This window comes from Amblyomma americanum, chromosome 1 (assembly GCF_052857255.1).
Source record: "Amblyomma americanum isolate KBUSLIRL-KWMA chromosome 1, ASM5285725v1, whole genome shotgun sequence".
NCBI lineage: Eukaryota > Metazoa > Arthropoda > Arachnida > Ixodida > Ixodidae > Amblyomma > Amblyomma americanum.
Genome location: NC_135497.1, coordinates 158,085,346 through 158,100,078, shown reverse-complemented (window position 1 = coordinate 158,100,078; position 14,733 = coordinate 158,085,346). Strand labels below are relative to the sequence as shown.

The 14,733-nt window shown below is 47.9% G+C and overlaps 1 protein-coding gene across 1 annotated transcript in view; it reads right to left on the bottom strand.

The window, feature by feature from the left end:
* The window catches only part of LOC144114028 (dual specificity protein phosphatase 22-like), a 57,692-nt gene extending 43,211 nt beyond the window's left edge, over positions 1-14,481 (bottom strand). Inside the window, exon 1 of the mRNA XM_077647467.1 lies at positions 14,342-14,481. The gene's annotated coding sequence lies outside the window, so the exon portion shown is untranslated. The remainder of the gene's footprint in view (positions 1-14,341) is intronic.
* Positions 14,482-14,733: the final 252 nt, after the last annotated feature.

The following is a 14,733-nucleotide window of genomic DNA, read 5'->3' as shown; positions in this document are numbered from 1 at the left end:
ATAGCGAAAGTACGGGCATAAACCACAAAGGGGAAAAAGTTTAAAAAATAAGAATGGTGGTAATAAAATATCACACTGGAACAGAGTGTACAGTCTCTGACTACCCCCCCCCCCCCCTTTCAAGTTCTGAACCGTGCCGCGCTTCATGCGTGCGCGGCACCGGTAAAGGAATCGAAAGTTTTTTCACTGAGACGCCAATGTTAAATAAGAGGCCCAAAGCTCGGCATTGCTGCGAAGAGCAGGCGAAAAACCCAACACGGTTGCCAGTTTCCGTGGCACTTGAGCGTGTTGTTTTTAACTGGTAATACGTACTTCCAATAATGCAATGAAGAATGGGCTCTTAGTACAGCTCTCAGTACAGTAGTAGAGCAAAATTAGGTGTTTCAAATGACCCACATTGGTCGCAACGTGAATTGGTGGTTTGCGCTAGGTGGCAGGGGGAGCTGTTTGTGAATATGTCACTGAAAGGGAACCGATGACTGGAAGTTCCTAGCTTACGGTCACAGATCGCAGTGAAGCTATGGCGTAGATGCAGACGTCGTGTCATGGTTAGGGGCAGGTTTATGATGTTTATTCGCATCGCTGTACATGCGATAGTTGGAGATTACTTTTGAGAGCACGCTGCGTACGATGCAAACTGCACGGCTCGAACATGGAGGCTGCAATCTTGAGGCCCATTCTTTGTGAATATGAGCACCAGCGAACACCTTGCAGCGGACAGGATTGGTAAATTGACGAGCAGTGCGTAGGCATCAAGGTAGGGTTTTATGACCTGAGGCATTACACCATCACAGCACAATTTGAGAAACCGAGCCACACTCGCTTTGGCAGAGGTGAACACTTCGAAAGTTCCCAAAATGACAGAGCGTTGACGAACCTCACTAATTACGCAGCTATCGCCACGGGAATAACGGACATGCTTCCTAGCTGATATGCACCATGCTCTCGCACGCATTCCAGGAGCTCCTCGCCTGAGCATGTGGCAGGGACGTTTGGTATTCATTCGTGTGTTGCCGAGTAGGAATATGGGACTCGAGCCCCAACCGCCGTGCCAGCCGACTCGGTAATGCGAACAGGCGATCTGCAGCGGGTCACTGTGACCATCAGGCTTCTGTCCTTGTTGAGGCGATGATTAACAAGTTTCTCTTGGGCTGGTGTCAAGACCGCTAAGACAGAATATCGGGCTGACTTTCTACAGGCTGCTGCCAGCTGACTAGAAGACTACGGGAACCCTAGCAGCTCTCGTTTTCTTGTAAAAAACTTCAGTGGATGATGGCTATAGTTCATGGCCTTTCAGCTGGAGCTCAAGGGCACTAATTCAATTTCTTCATCTTTTCGCAGCCTTGAGTTTGTGAGTTGTCCTGCGTAGCGATCTACGGGAGCCTGAACAACCGCACGTTCACTGCTTGTAGTGGTTGCCCTGAGAGCAGCACGGAGCGCAGCCAATGGCGTTACTGCTGTAGGCAGCTGGTTCGGAGCAGAGCACACAGGGGGTTGCTCTATGTGCTTTGTCGATGACACATCAGCAAACATGTGAAAGCGATTGCCACAGGTTCATAGTGACAAACTAGTTCCGAGCTATCTTGCCAAACGATCTGCCGAAAGTCGCCTTCGTCTTCGTTTCCAACGGATCTCGGAAGTGAGGCGATGGTTGTTGTGTGGTAGTGAGACCACTCAAGCTTCGGCTTTGTCCTTCCAATTTTCAAGCGTGCAGTAATTGATGATCTACATGGCCTCGGTCGGCGCCTGCGTGGGGCCTACGTTTGAGCCTCACCTACCTCAAGTTGCATTCCGCCTTTATTGAAAATGCCACAGAACTCTTTTACTCAAAATTAGTCTAAGTTTCTACTTTTTTTCCTCGAAACCTTCTAGCTGTTTCGGCAGCAGTCCAAGGCAATAAAACGACTCGAAGAAGCAGTATATAGCTTTCGTATTGGGGGCTAGATTACACGGTCTTCCCCAGGAATGCGGTCTCAAAGTGCTCTTTTGAGAGAAGAGGGTAGGCTAAAATAAAATAATAATTTTTAAAATTTTTTAATGATATGCGATTTGCGCCTTTTCCTGAACAAGATTCAGTGTCTCACTTGTGTGCCAACAATGATCGTGAAAAATGACATCTTTAGAAACCTGGGTGGTGACTGACCATGCTACCTTTAACACCTATGAGCAAAGTGTAGCTCTGATGTGTTTAAAAAAAAAAACTGGAAGATGCTTAAGCTCCTCCCTAGAGTTAAATGCGACAGCGCCCGCTCTTTGTGCCATCCACTTAGAGGCTTCACTCCTCACCGCTCCCAGAGGCCCCCGTACGCAACGGAAACTTTCGACACCGCTTCCTCAACGACGAGCAGTGATGTCACACTCGCTCACAGCGCTCCTGGTGGCCTCCGCGAGAAGTGAAAAGCTTGCGCATGGTTTTTCCCGCACTAACGACGCGATGGAGCCACGGCAGCAGCAGCAGCCTTAAGGCTGTTTCATATGATGCGACTGTAGCCGCAGCGCTGCGCGATTTCCGACGTGTTGCGACAGAGCGGTGCGTCGGTGTCGTCGCAGACCATTTGCGACAGACCTCCAGAGTTGGTCACAACACTGCACCGTCGGCGCGATCGTTGCAAACGGACCAGCCGTTAACCAGTAAATAGGATTTCAAGGCAGGAGGGCTGCTCGTAGTTTCGTATCTGGTAACGAGTGAAAAAAAAACCATAAAATGTTTTATCGAACGTGGGAATGCGCGAAAGCTCAACAGAATTACTCACGATTATAAAATAAACGCATCATAAGGTGTTTGACATTTATATTCGCCAAAGCCTTTCTTGCCTATGAGGAGCCGCTCGCACCGCACCGACTGAAATCGTTATCATGTGAAAAGGCGGCTTCGATTGGCGTCGCAACGGCAATGCGACTGGGCCGTAATTTTTGCTGCGCTTCGCACCACGTAAAACAGCCTTTAGACAGTGGCACCAACGACGACGCTAGCTTTTCCGCCTCACGAGCTCCTGAGTGTTCTCGCGTTAAAAATAACAAAACAGGTACAATGATTTTCTGCAAGCTCAGAGGAATTATTAGCGCTCATCTGGGGCAAGAACAGAAAACTTCCTATCACTTTGTATTTATTCAAATTTAGCTCTACGTGCTGTGGGACTTGCCTGTAGCATGTTGTTAACGCTCGCGCGCGGATTCAGTGTGATTTCACGAGCAATACCGATTGGTTTTTGGCCCTGAGCACCGATTTTGACAGTTAATGGAATGACTAACGTCGAAGAATTTCTTCTGTGCGCACTGATTCTGCGTTAAAATGCCGAAGTTGACCATCATGTTGCCGAATTCCGGCAACGCCTCCCGACGAAGGGCACAGTCTACAGGAAGTCTAGCGTCTAGCAGGAGTACTTATTAAAACTTTCGTTGTAGATGACTATCTGGCTGATGGCTATTGAAATAACATGTCAAAGTGCAATTTTTCAGTGCAATGTTGTGATGAAGCACTTTTTCTTCGCTCCAAAGACAATTATCTCAAAACACCACTTTTTTTTGCCAAATTTAACCCATTTCTCAATAACCACAATCGCTAGAAACATTATTTTTACCCAGTACCTAACAAATACAAGGCATCATCTACTCAACTAGAATCGCACAATTTAATGCAGTGATTTTAGCTTTACATGATGTTTATTGCCCATTTCGGCTTGAAAATTTCGGGGGTCCAGTTAAGAAAGGAACAAAACATTACAAATGTCTATTAAACAATGACTCTAGTTCACTAAAGACAGCGTGGGAAGTTGAATACAATGGTACCATTAAGACTGCTGTAATTCTAATAAATCCTAAATAAAAGGGTCTAAAACTTCGGCTAAAATACATGACAGGTATAGCGCCTGCCTTGCCCCTTTAAGCCACTAGGTACACAAAGTACGGCATGTAGCCTGGTCATCATTTCTTGCGCCGCCAAAATGGGATGTGACAGCCAGCCTTTACCCAGAGAACAAAACTTAATTACACGGACCGCTTCGGCATTGAGCGCTTTCTTTTTCTTTTTTTGCTGCAGCTCCTGGATTTGACACAGTTGCATTTCCTGTAGTTTTCTGATCTGACTCTTGATAGCAATAACTATGACCTCAAAAGCTGTTGGGTTCCTTGAAATTTCACGCTTTGAACGACGAGTTTAAGTTTTTTTTTCGTTCTATGAGTAAAAGAGCTCTGGAGATTGAAAAAAAAATTATTGTATAAAAGGAGACCGGAGCGGATTATAGGTGGGCTCCTCGGTCCAGGACTCGAGGAGCTTGCGTGGACTCTAATGACCTAAAGATTAATAACCTATACTGCCTGGTAGAGCTATACGTTAGTCAAGACCCATCCAGAACGTAGGAGTAAAACTTACAGACCCGTCAGATGCTGCAGCAGCAGGAAATGCGAAAATAAAGTTCCACATCTTACGGCACGTGCCACGCAGCCGGCAGTTGTGCTTTCCCTGTTGAGTTCGAAAAGTTAAGTAGACAAGCAGCATGTGCCTAGATGCTACTCCGGTATTCGAGAATCCTGCTCTTGTGCAAACGCTTCCCAAGATGAGCGAGAACAAAAAGCCGCAAAGCGCCTGGGGAAAGAAAACGGGTCAAAGTGCGGGCGACGGAAAGATGCGGCACAAGAACTGAGAAGGAGCTTGTTCTTGTTCCCTCGTAGGCTAAACTAATTACAGTGGTGCGTGCTTGAACTGACCCGGTTCTGCTGCTTTGAGCAAGCGGCTTTTCGAATTTGCTTTTCACCACGACAGGGAAGACAAATTAACGCGGGGGAGGGGAACATGGGGGCGAGGGGTCGTCTGGTAGCGAAGCAGTGCTTTTCATTGTTTCCGCCGCGAATTGCGCATAGTCATCTCTCTATAGAGGCCGTGCCTTTTGGCGAATAGGCAGTCGCTCCCCACGAGGTTGCGCCGCCAGAAGTACGTCGCGCTCCTTCACATCGTTTAGCGCAATGCCGCGGAATCCGTGGCGCCGACTGCGTTGGTCGGCGCAGAACACGTCCGTCCGTAGCCTCATTGGCTCGCACGGCCGCTGTTCACGCGTACCAGCTCTCTTCGTGTGTCAGAGGTGCTTCACAGCGCGGTGATATTAAATTTCATTTTGTCTGAGGTGGTTTACATCCAAGAACGTCGCCATTCTGAGTCAGCACACGCCACCGTACTCTGTGTAGCCTCTGCGTATATCTTATATCTGGCTTGTGTACGGCCGTTCGCGAGCGAGATCGCCGAGCCGGCGTTGGCACAGGCATGTGCCGACGTTTGCCTTGCGCAGACGCGGTGGGCGTGTAACGTGTCGACATCTTCATCCGATCGACGGTCGCGGGTGTGTACAGCGAGAACGAAGTTGCGCTTCCTTGCGTGGCCCCTTATAATGCGTTAGCATTAGAATGATCTGTGCAAGAGGAAATGGTGACCGCCGTCACACGTGGCCATCTCGGATATAACGAACCTTAGATGCCACATCGGATATAACGAATTTTAGTGTGTTGGCCCTCAGATATAACGAACATAAGTATACTACCACTAGAAGAAGAGCAATCAGTGTGTGTGTGATCGGAAAAAGCGATACACTGTGTTGTAAAAATGTAAGCCAAGGCATATGAACAGAAAATGCTAGCACATTGAAACGATCCACTGAGGATCGCCTTATTAGCGCTCTTTTTAACGCAAAATAGTGTTCACTAATAAGCCTGACTCGAAGAAGCGGCCCTTTTGTTTTGGGTGGTGCCGTGGCTCCTAATTTAAGCATTTAGCATTTTTTTGTTTTTAGTGTTTCTGTCAATTTCTTTCCCACCATTTTCCAGCACGTCATAACGTAATTCAGCTCGCAGACGTAATTACAACATAGTGTGGCTCAAACTGACTTAATTTTCTTGCTCTTCATAATTATGCTACCGGAAATGCAACCGAACTCAAAATTGTGCGCTGAGAAACAAAGGAAAAAAAGAGGCAGAGCGAAAGCTCACTTTTTTTGTTGTCTGTTATCTTAAGAACTGCACAAAAGCACAGTGGCATCGTCTAACGGTATTATTGGTCAGTTGCAGAATTCTCGGCAGAATATGTTGGAATCCCGCACTGGGGTGACCCGGTGGTAGTATGCAAAAAACCACGCATTCATTAAACAGGTTCCAAGGATTCGTTTTCACAGATACGCTGACGCTGATTGGAATCCACTCTTTCCGCGCCTAAAAACAATGGCAAGGAAGGATTGGCGGCTACAGTCCACACAGGGTGTGGGGCTGAACATTGATCCAATAAAGCAAGTATATGAAAATAAAATAAAATACCCCTATGTGTGAATGTGAGTATCTAGCAAAATGTTGCAACGTTTGTGTGCAGTCAAAGTTAATGTTCACAGTGTCTGAGTCAACCGAGTAATGTCAACGAAGCTCATACCTCGTATAGAACAAAGCGACGTACTCAGTATATTTGTCGAACTTGCTGTAACAGTGCCCCAGATGAGAAACGAAGTTGGCCACATTCCCGAGCACATGTTTTACTTGATTTAAAGCTAAACGATTCTAACCGTGAGTGCATGCTCTTGCTGTTTACTGGAAAAATTTCAGAGGATAGAACAAAACAATTTTAGCTTGTGGCCAAAACTGTATATAGCTTGATTTAGTGCTTAGATATACAGGGTGTTTCGGCATAGCATTGTCAGCGATGCAATGCATAAAAGTATAGCTAAGATGTGCCAACTAGCAGTCTGGTTAACTAATATTGAGTAGATAATTTTTTAACTATTACTGTTCTGAGGCATGTAGCTTACGATCCATATGAGTTTTTCGTAAGTATTTTGGAAACGCGGTTACCTTTGGCGCTGTGGTTGAACAAATTTTGGCTACATCGTGAAAAAATGCACGGTTTTTCGAGAAGCTTGCAGGCAAAGCAACCTCTCCAGTGCCCGTTACTCATCGAAAAAGCCGAAATTAGTTGGGCCACAGCGCCGAGGGTAACCGCGTTTTCGAAATTCTAAAAACTGATATGGATATTACTTACGGTGGGCTACACGCCTCTCAATAATTAAGGAGCGTAACGGTAATAGTTAAAAGTTAGCTATAAAATATTAGTTAGCCAGCCTGCTAGTTAGCACATCTTAGCTGTATTCTGATGCATTACAACGTTTAAAATGCAATCTCAGAAAAAGCTCTCTTCTAACTCAAAAAGTCTACCTTCAAAAATTGCAGAAAGGTCTTTGGTGAAACACCCTGTAGCTCGTCTTGATTCTTTTCATCTTCTTGTCGAAACCATCTAGTGACGTAGGGAGTGCGAGAGAAGGCTTGCTGAGGGGATAGCAGGGCGTGAAAGAGTGCATTTTCATGTCGTCTCTGCCCCAGTCAGTGTACCACTCTCCTGCACAGCCACACAGACTTGCGCAGACTTGCACGGCCATGGCAAGTGATCGATGATTAATGTTTCACTTTCACGTCCACCATGAGTGCTTGCAAGGAGCCCAGCCGGCAACCGCGCAGGGAATTCAGAGGCACGGCAGGCAGAGAGTTGGGTTTGTCGTAGTCGCATGCATATTCCATGCGTGCCCCATTACAGCTTCCATTCGGAGACACCGATTCATTGGCTTTGCGCAAATGGGGCTCGCATGCGTAGCTTTCTGTTCCGGAATCGCTTCACAGAGGCAAAACCTACGCTGTGTGATCATGCAAACGAGGACATGTCACGCGTGCTGCGTTCGCGGAAATCATGCAGTTGGACTAGCGTTATAGCGTAACGAACTATCGTATACCCCCTGAACAATCGCATGTACGGCGGCGGAGTTTTTTTTTCTTGCTAGGACATGCCAGCAGGGATGAACGTCTTTGAAGCGGTAAATACATGTAAGACAAGCATATTACAGCAAAGTACTGTTGTATTAATATGCTTCACATCTTACATGCTTATTCGCTGGCGCTAAAACCCTGTCTCATGATTTTCTGTCACGCCGCAGTGTTGAGGCATCTTGTAGATGCTGACAAGGCGCTACAAGTTTGGTTTCGAAGAATCTCAATCATGAACGCCGAACGATACGATGATCAAGCCTGTTCTCGAAGGGGCACGCGCACTGTCTAAAAAAGTGGCGGTTATGCTGATTCGAGGACTCCTAAAAGTGCACGTGGGTATACCCCTCCACAGTTTCTCTCGAAGAAGCAAGTCGCTTCTGAAACCTTCATCCACCTGGTCTCTAGCTTGCTTGCTTACAGATATGACATCGCGGTGATGTAACAATAAGTCTACGTGAAGACAGTTGTACATATTCCGGACCACTGTCTCCACGCACGCGTATACTGACAGCATGAACTCATCTATTTACGTTGTCTGGCGGAAGCTGCGTGGCATAACAGAAATCTCCTTTAGTATACCAGAATGAGGTCAAGAATTTGACATTGTCATCGGTCTTTCAAGACGATTTTTCTGGTTTTGAAAAATCGATAATTTGAGGTCAACTTCAAACCCTAAACCTTCATCCTATTTTGAATCATTAAAATTTCAGTTAGAAACTTGCAGATGCATTGAAAGGGGCTCAAATCTACACAATTTTACTCAAGTCGTGTGCTGAATGTAGTGGCAAAGGTGCATAACCTATAGCTCTTGCATGGCATCAGCGCAAACGAACGATATATCTGCGATTCACGAGAACGGCAACGGGTGTGACCTGCGCCCCTCTCCTGTAAAACACCCCTTCGGTAAGCTGCGGGAACTCCTGGTTTGAAAAGCAGCCATTGATATTACTGGTAGTCACGCGTATAGAGAACGGGCAGGTGCAACGGAGGAGACAGCGGGCACTATACTGCCCTCTTCCCGTCCTCCCCTTGCAGGCTTGAAAGGCGTCTCGAAACTGCCCAGGACCCTCTCGCTGGGAACGAATCTGTGCGTACGTGAGTGCTGCAAACTATTATAACGCCTGAGCATTGTACTGTTTTCATTTACCGTTTGCGCTCAATGATTTCGTGCAGAATACTTATGCTCGATCGGTTAGCAGTTTTGGTTAGCCAACCATTCCGTTCTGACGTGAGTCGGCGAAATGTGCTCTTAATTTCGAAACCATGGCTAAGCCCAAAGTCCTTTGAGTTGTCCTTCACGCACATCTGTAGCGCATAACTTCTTGACTTGGTATTGAGCTCTTTCTTCACTTCCCGGTGCGGCGGAAGTGTTTTAATAAGCGCCCTTGTTTTACTCCCTAATCAATGAAGCTGGTTCCACAGCGCAGTTACGCACACCCTCAAAAGCATCTCATTAGACAGGGAGAGGGATTTTTTAGTGAAAATTGAATAACTTAATTTGAATCAAGAGTTTCGTATGCTGCTACAGCTGAAAAAAATAATGGGAGGATGACACAGTCGCAAACACGCGCAGCACATTATACGCACGCAGACGAACACTTGGACGAAGGGCTGTTTACTAAGCCTTGTGCAGGCCAGCGTGCCGGAGGAAAGCCGAAAGTGCCTCGACCGAGCGCGCCGCGCTGGTCTTCCACGCACGCGGAATGACTCTCATCTCGAGGCGCCTCCTCATTAGGGCCGCACGTGCTGCTCTAGCTCGATCTGCCGACTAAACAAAGAAGACAAACGAGTGCAGTCTGCGCTGTTCGGTTTCTGCGCGTAAAAGTAAACCCCAGCTTTGGAGTTAAAGGACTTCTCAAGCGTGTTGGGCAACCGGTTACAAACATCGCCGAATTTAATTTTGCCCCCGGTGGAGCGCTGTCACACTTGCGCCGCGTAGATATTTCCGAGGCGCACTAAGAGTGGCCAGGCAGGACCTGCTGTCCTGTAAAAGGCACGCACACAAACACGGGCTGCTTCGAGTCATCGGCTCTTCGCGAGGCGATGTGTAAACTTGACACTAAGGATACTTTATCGCAATGGCTAGAGGAACCATTAGAAGAAAGGGGCACACAAACAAGGTGCGTGACAGGAGACAGCGTGTGCACACGAACGCGAAGTAGTGAGTTACGCGGGTCGTGCCCGAGTCGCATCGCGCTTTACGGCCTGTCTCGGTTGCACTTCACTGTGCCGGTGGGTAGCGCCAGTCGATCAGGCGCAGTCCAGCGCCAGCAACGGCACCATGGGGTCGGAATTCTGCTAATTACTTTTCTTTAATTAAACTAGGGCAACGCCGCCAAGGCCAGCGCCGCCCTCCCGTTAGCGAGCCTGTGAACTAGAATTAAGGTCGAGAGCGCCATTAGAGTTTCTATTCTCTTTTTTTTTGCGAATATTTTTTAGTTCGTGCGGTTTTGCCGAAGCTCTGTCCTGAAGGGGGGTATAGACGCAATGTAGTGAGCGGTTGCATCCGACGGATGGAGTGTACGCAGCTCCATTAAAGTTCTCTCTATCAATGGACAGTGTCCTGAAATTTGATTGCCATCGACAGCAGGTGGCGAGCGATAGTTAAGAGAGTATTCCTAATTGAACGATTGCATCGATCGATGGGAGGTCGTAAACGAACGGCTAATGGGGCATCTTTAATGCGACAGCCGATCGATTAAAGACTGTAAACAGGGAGTGAAAGGGACGTCTTATGGGGAAAAAACCCGTAATCGGCTTATGAGGGAAAAACCCTATAATCGTCATATCATAGTGGCTCCCAGTTTTGGAAGTGGTGTGCGCTACTCTAAATAAAGATTTCTTCACGACAGCATTACGCAGTGTAGAATATATACAGGATGTTTTAGCGAAATCCGCCAATAACTTTTAAAAGGCTTCTTGAAGTGTTAAGATGGCTTTTGAGACATAGCAATATCAGTGGTGATGGAAGTTGTAAAAAACATGTGAACCATGTCAACTAGTAAGCTGGTTAACTAATTTCTAATAGTTAACTGTTTAACTATTATAATGAAGTGTGGCTGACTGTGATATGAGATTTGTAGCTGGCCGTTAGTAATAAATATATTAGATTTTTAAATTTCGAAAACTCATGTGCGCTCGGCGCTGTGGCGCAACAAATTCTGGCCACCTCTCGCGCCATTCGAAAACCGCATGGCTGTGGAGCGCGCGCGTCACACCCGCAAGAAAACGTTACTCGATGACGTGCGCATCACGTGGCCTTCTCGGACCCTCCCCGGCCGGAGCAGCGGGCAGCGCCCCGGGTTGTGCAGAGAAGGTCACGTGACACGTTCGCCACCGAGTGACGTATGCTCTCCGTGAACTCTTATTAGCTAGCTCTCTACAAAAGCCAACCATCTGAATACCTCTTGTAAACATAAAGTGAACAACAGCGGAGAGATGGTGTCATCGTCTGCTCGCTGTCACCTCGCTCCTCCCGTGGAGGGCTGAGGTTATCGTGCAGGCATGTATACATTGTGTAAAACGTCCGCAAATTCTTACTCAACGCCCTGTTTACGTGGTGCCTGCATTACTTCTGATGCTTCAGTTGAATCAAATAATTTTTCCCACTCTATGAAGGCTGTATATTGAGTATATTTCTCTTCAACTTGACTGTTATCTATCGTCAGTACCCTTCCTTCTATATTATGTTAGATTGTTTACAGTTGAAATAACCACAAGGTTTATTCACATCCTAACATTCATTCTCATTTGAAAGGGAAAGCTTAAGAAAATATGCGCTACCAGGAAAGAAAGCAAAGACTGCTGGCTAATTTCATCGATGGTGTCTTATTTTAGACAAAGGTAAATTCTGAAGCTGTTCTTTTGATAAAAATTCAGAGGGCACTCAAGACTGCTTAAGTGCTGTGAAGGCGAAAGCGTTAGCGCGTTACCGTGAGCGTCCGACCTCGACGCAGGTTGCGCACTGAGATTTGTTAATAATTATTCTCAGTGTCTGGTTTCTCGCCTTTTCTAAATACTCAAACTGCCCAAACCTCACGACCCGCCACGGTGGCTCAGTGGTTAGGGCACTCGACTACTGATCCGGAGTTCCCGGGTTCGAACCAGACCGCGGCGGCTGCGTTTTTATGGAGGAAAAACGCTAAGGCGCCAGTGTGCTGTGCGATGTCAGTGCACGTTAAAGATCCCCAGGTGGTCGAAATTATTCCGCAGCCCTCCACTACGGCACCTCTCTCTTCCTTTCTTCTTTCACTCCCTCCTTTACCCTTCCCTTACGGCGCGGTTCAGGTGTCCAACGATATATGAGACAGATACTGCGCCATTTCCTTTCCCCCCAAAACCAATTATTATTATTATTATTAATATTAAGACGCGCCTCCGAACGCTGACTCCACAAACGTTGAATTAAAAAAGGTCCGAGCAAAACATTCGGTTCAAATGCCTATCGCCAGCTAGCCTCAACCTAAGAGACGTATGCTATATGCAACGAGAAATCGTATGACACCACCCGCAGCGGTGTGCGACGAATGGTTGCGTCACAATTCCGATACGAATATTAGATTTTAAGGAAAGAAAATGAGGCAGTAACTGTCTCACACATCTTAGTGGACACCTCAACCGCGCCTTAAGCAATAGTTAGAGTCTGGGAAGGCATACAATCGAATGTTCATATATCGTCGGTTGGAATCCCTCTCGCAAGCTAGCCTCCAACTTTTATTAGCACTTGTAAGCTGTATGCATATATATATATATATATATATATATATATATATATATATATATATATATATATATATATATATATATATATATATATATATATATATATATATATATATATATATATATATATATATATATATATATATATATATATATATATATATATATAATTGGTGTTGCGACGTTTTCAAGAAACAAAGCATTCCATTCCAGTCTCGTTCGCCATATTTCCGCTTGCACTTGCGTGCACAGCTGTGCACGCAAGTGCACTGACTTATATAACGCTAAGTTCGGTACTGTCACTGTCCTTTTTCCGTGGATAATTTTCAGCACATTGCTTCTGACTTTCTAGCTCTTGTCAATACGGCAGTCGTCTTCCGCAATCTGCCCGTCACAGCTTAGCGTAAAACCATTTAAAGCCTACGGGGACCGACGTGGTGACGCGATAACGCCGTGCTCGGTTTGTCACTCTCCTTCGCTAGGTCGATACCGTCTCTTCACCAACTCCTGAGGCGCTTTTTCTCTTTTGACGCCCCGTCTTTTCTTTCGAAAAAAAAAAACGCAGGTTGGCGTTTTTCAAATGGGCACTTCGAATCGTAGCGGCGAGAGAAACGAAACGAACGCTAAATCGCTCAAACTCAAGACGAGGCTCAAGAAACAAGAATGGGAAGAAAGAAAACAGAGCCAGTCAGGTTATTCCGAGGTCGGCCATAAACCACCGTAAACATACGGAAGCCCGAGTTTCTTTGCGAGGCTGACATTTGTTTTTCTCGCACGAGCCGCCTCAGCCGGAGCCGCCCATAGGCCACGAGAACGCACAGACACCACGAGAGCGTTGCTGCGGCAGGAAAAGGGTTTGTATGGATGGGAGGAGGGGATCAGCAGAACGGCTCAATTTCAAGAGAGCCCATATATCGCGCCGCTGCGACAGGCGGGGTATTCGATTCCTTTTTTTCTTTTTCAGTTCCGCTCGCGCATCTCACTCAAGGAAAAAGAAAACAAAAGCGCAGTTTACTGCGAACGGTTAGGGTAGGTGCCTGGCACTCAATGAGACTCGCGCTGCTGGTTTCGGCGCACTTATCGAAGCGTGGGACGTGGACAGAATCTGCGAGCTCTCTCAAAGGGCGCGAAAGTAAAAGCGCAAAAGTAAGTCATATCACCGCCATATCACAAGGAACAGAAAAAAAGGGGTAGTGAGGAGAGGTGCACATGCGCCGTGTTCCTTTTTCTTTTCTCTTGTTCGGCCCGGCAGTGAGTTAAGCGGATAAAGTAGGTAGCAGAACGAAGCAGTTCTAACCTTGAAGCCGCTCTACCTCTCTCTCTCCTTTTCTCCGCGTCTAACGGTTGCACGCTCAGCTCCGAGCGTCTTTCGCCAAAAACTGTTTTCTTAATGACCAGGACGGAGACAACGGCCAGCGAAGAAAGCACAGCGCCGCGTGCAGCTGCGGCGTGAGTTTTCTTCACTCGCTCAATTTTTTTTCCCCAAGCTGCAGGCAATTGATTCGAATCTCTTTAGCAATGGGCACCCGCGTTACGCGTGGCGCTGCGTTGATAACTCCAATCACCACCGCGCGGCGCGAACAGGAGGCTGGTCCTTCTGCGCTGACAGCGGGACAAGTACGGTGGCAACGAGCCCCCGCAAGACAGCGGCGGTGGCTGCGCTCTCTCTCTCTCTAGTAGCTGTCAATGGGACGTTTACGGCCGCGCGTCGGCCGAAACGGCCCGGCGGAAACGTTGCGAGCTGCGCAGCTGCATTGGGGCGGCGCGCGCGCCCGGTGTCGCACGCAGTGCGGGGCCGAGTCGGGCGCGCGGGTCGCGTCCTCGTGCGACTCACCGCGTGGGCGTCGAGGCAGGGCATCGGAAGGGGCGCGCTGGAGCGGCGGGCGTCGGCGGGGCGTCGTGCGCGGCGGCCGCGCTGCCATGCATTGCGGGCACCGTCCGCGCGCCGCCGGCCCAGCTGGTGTACCTCTACGCGGCGCTTTCGATTAGTGAGGGCCCTCCCCAATCGATGGCCCCGTCTCGCGCAGGCCCATGGCTGCCGCCGCGCCCCTGGCGGCTGGCCGGTTGTTGCTTTTGCGCTGGGGGGGGGGGGCACTGGGGAGGGAAGGGGCTGCTAAGAGCCCCCCTTGGTGCAGTGCAAGGGCCCGGAAAGGAAAGACGTCGCCGAGCGAAGAGGGCGGAAAAAATGAGACCCAAGAGTGAGGGGAGAAAAAAAAACAGCGATGC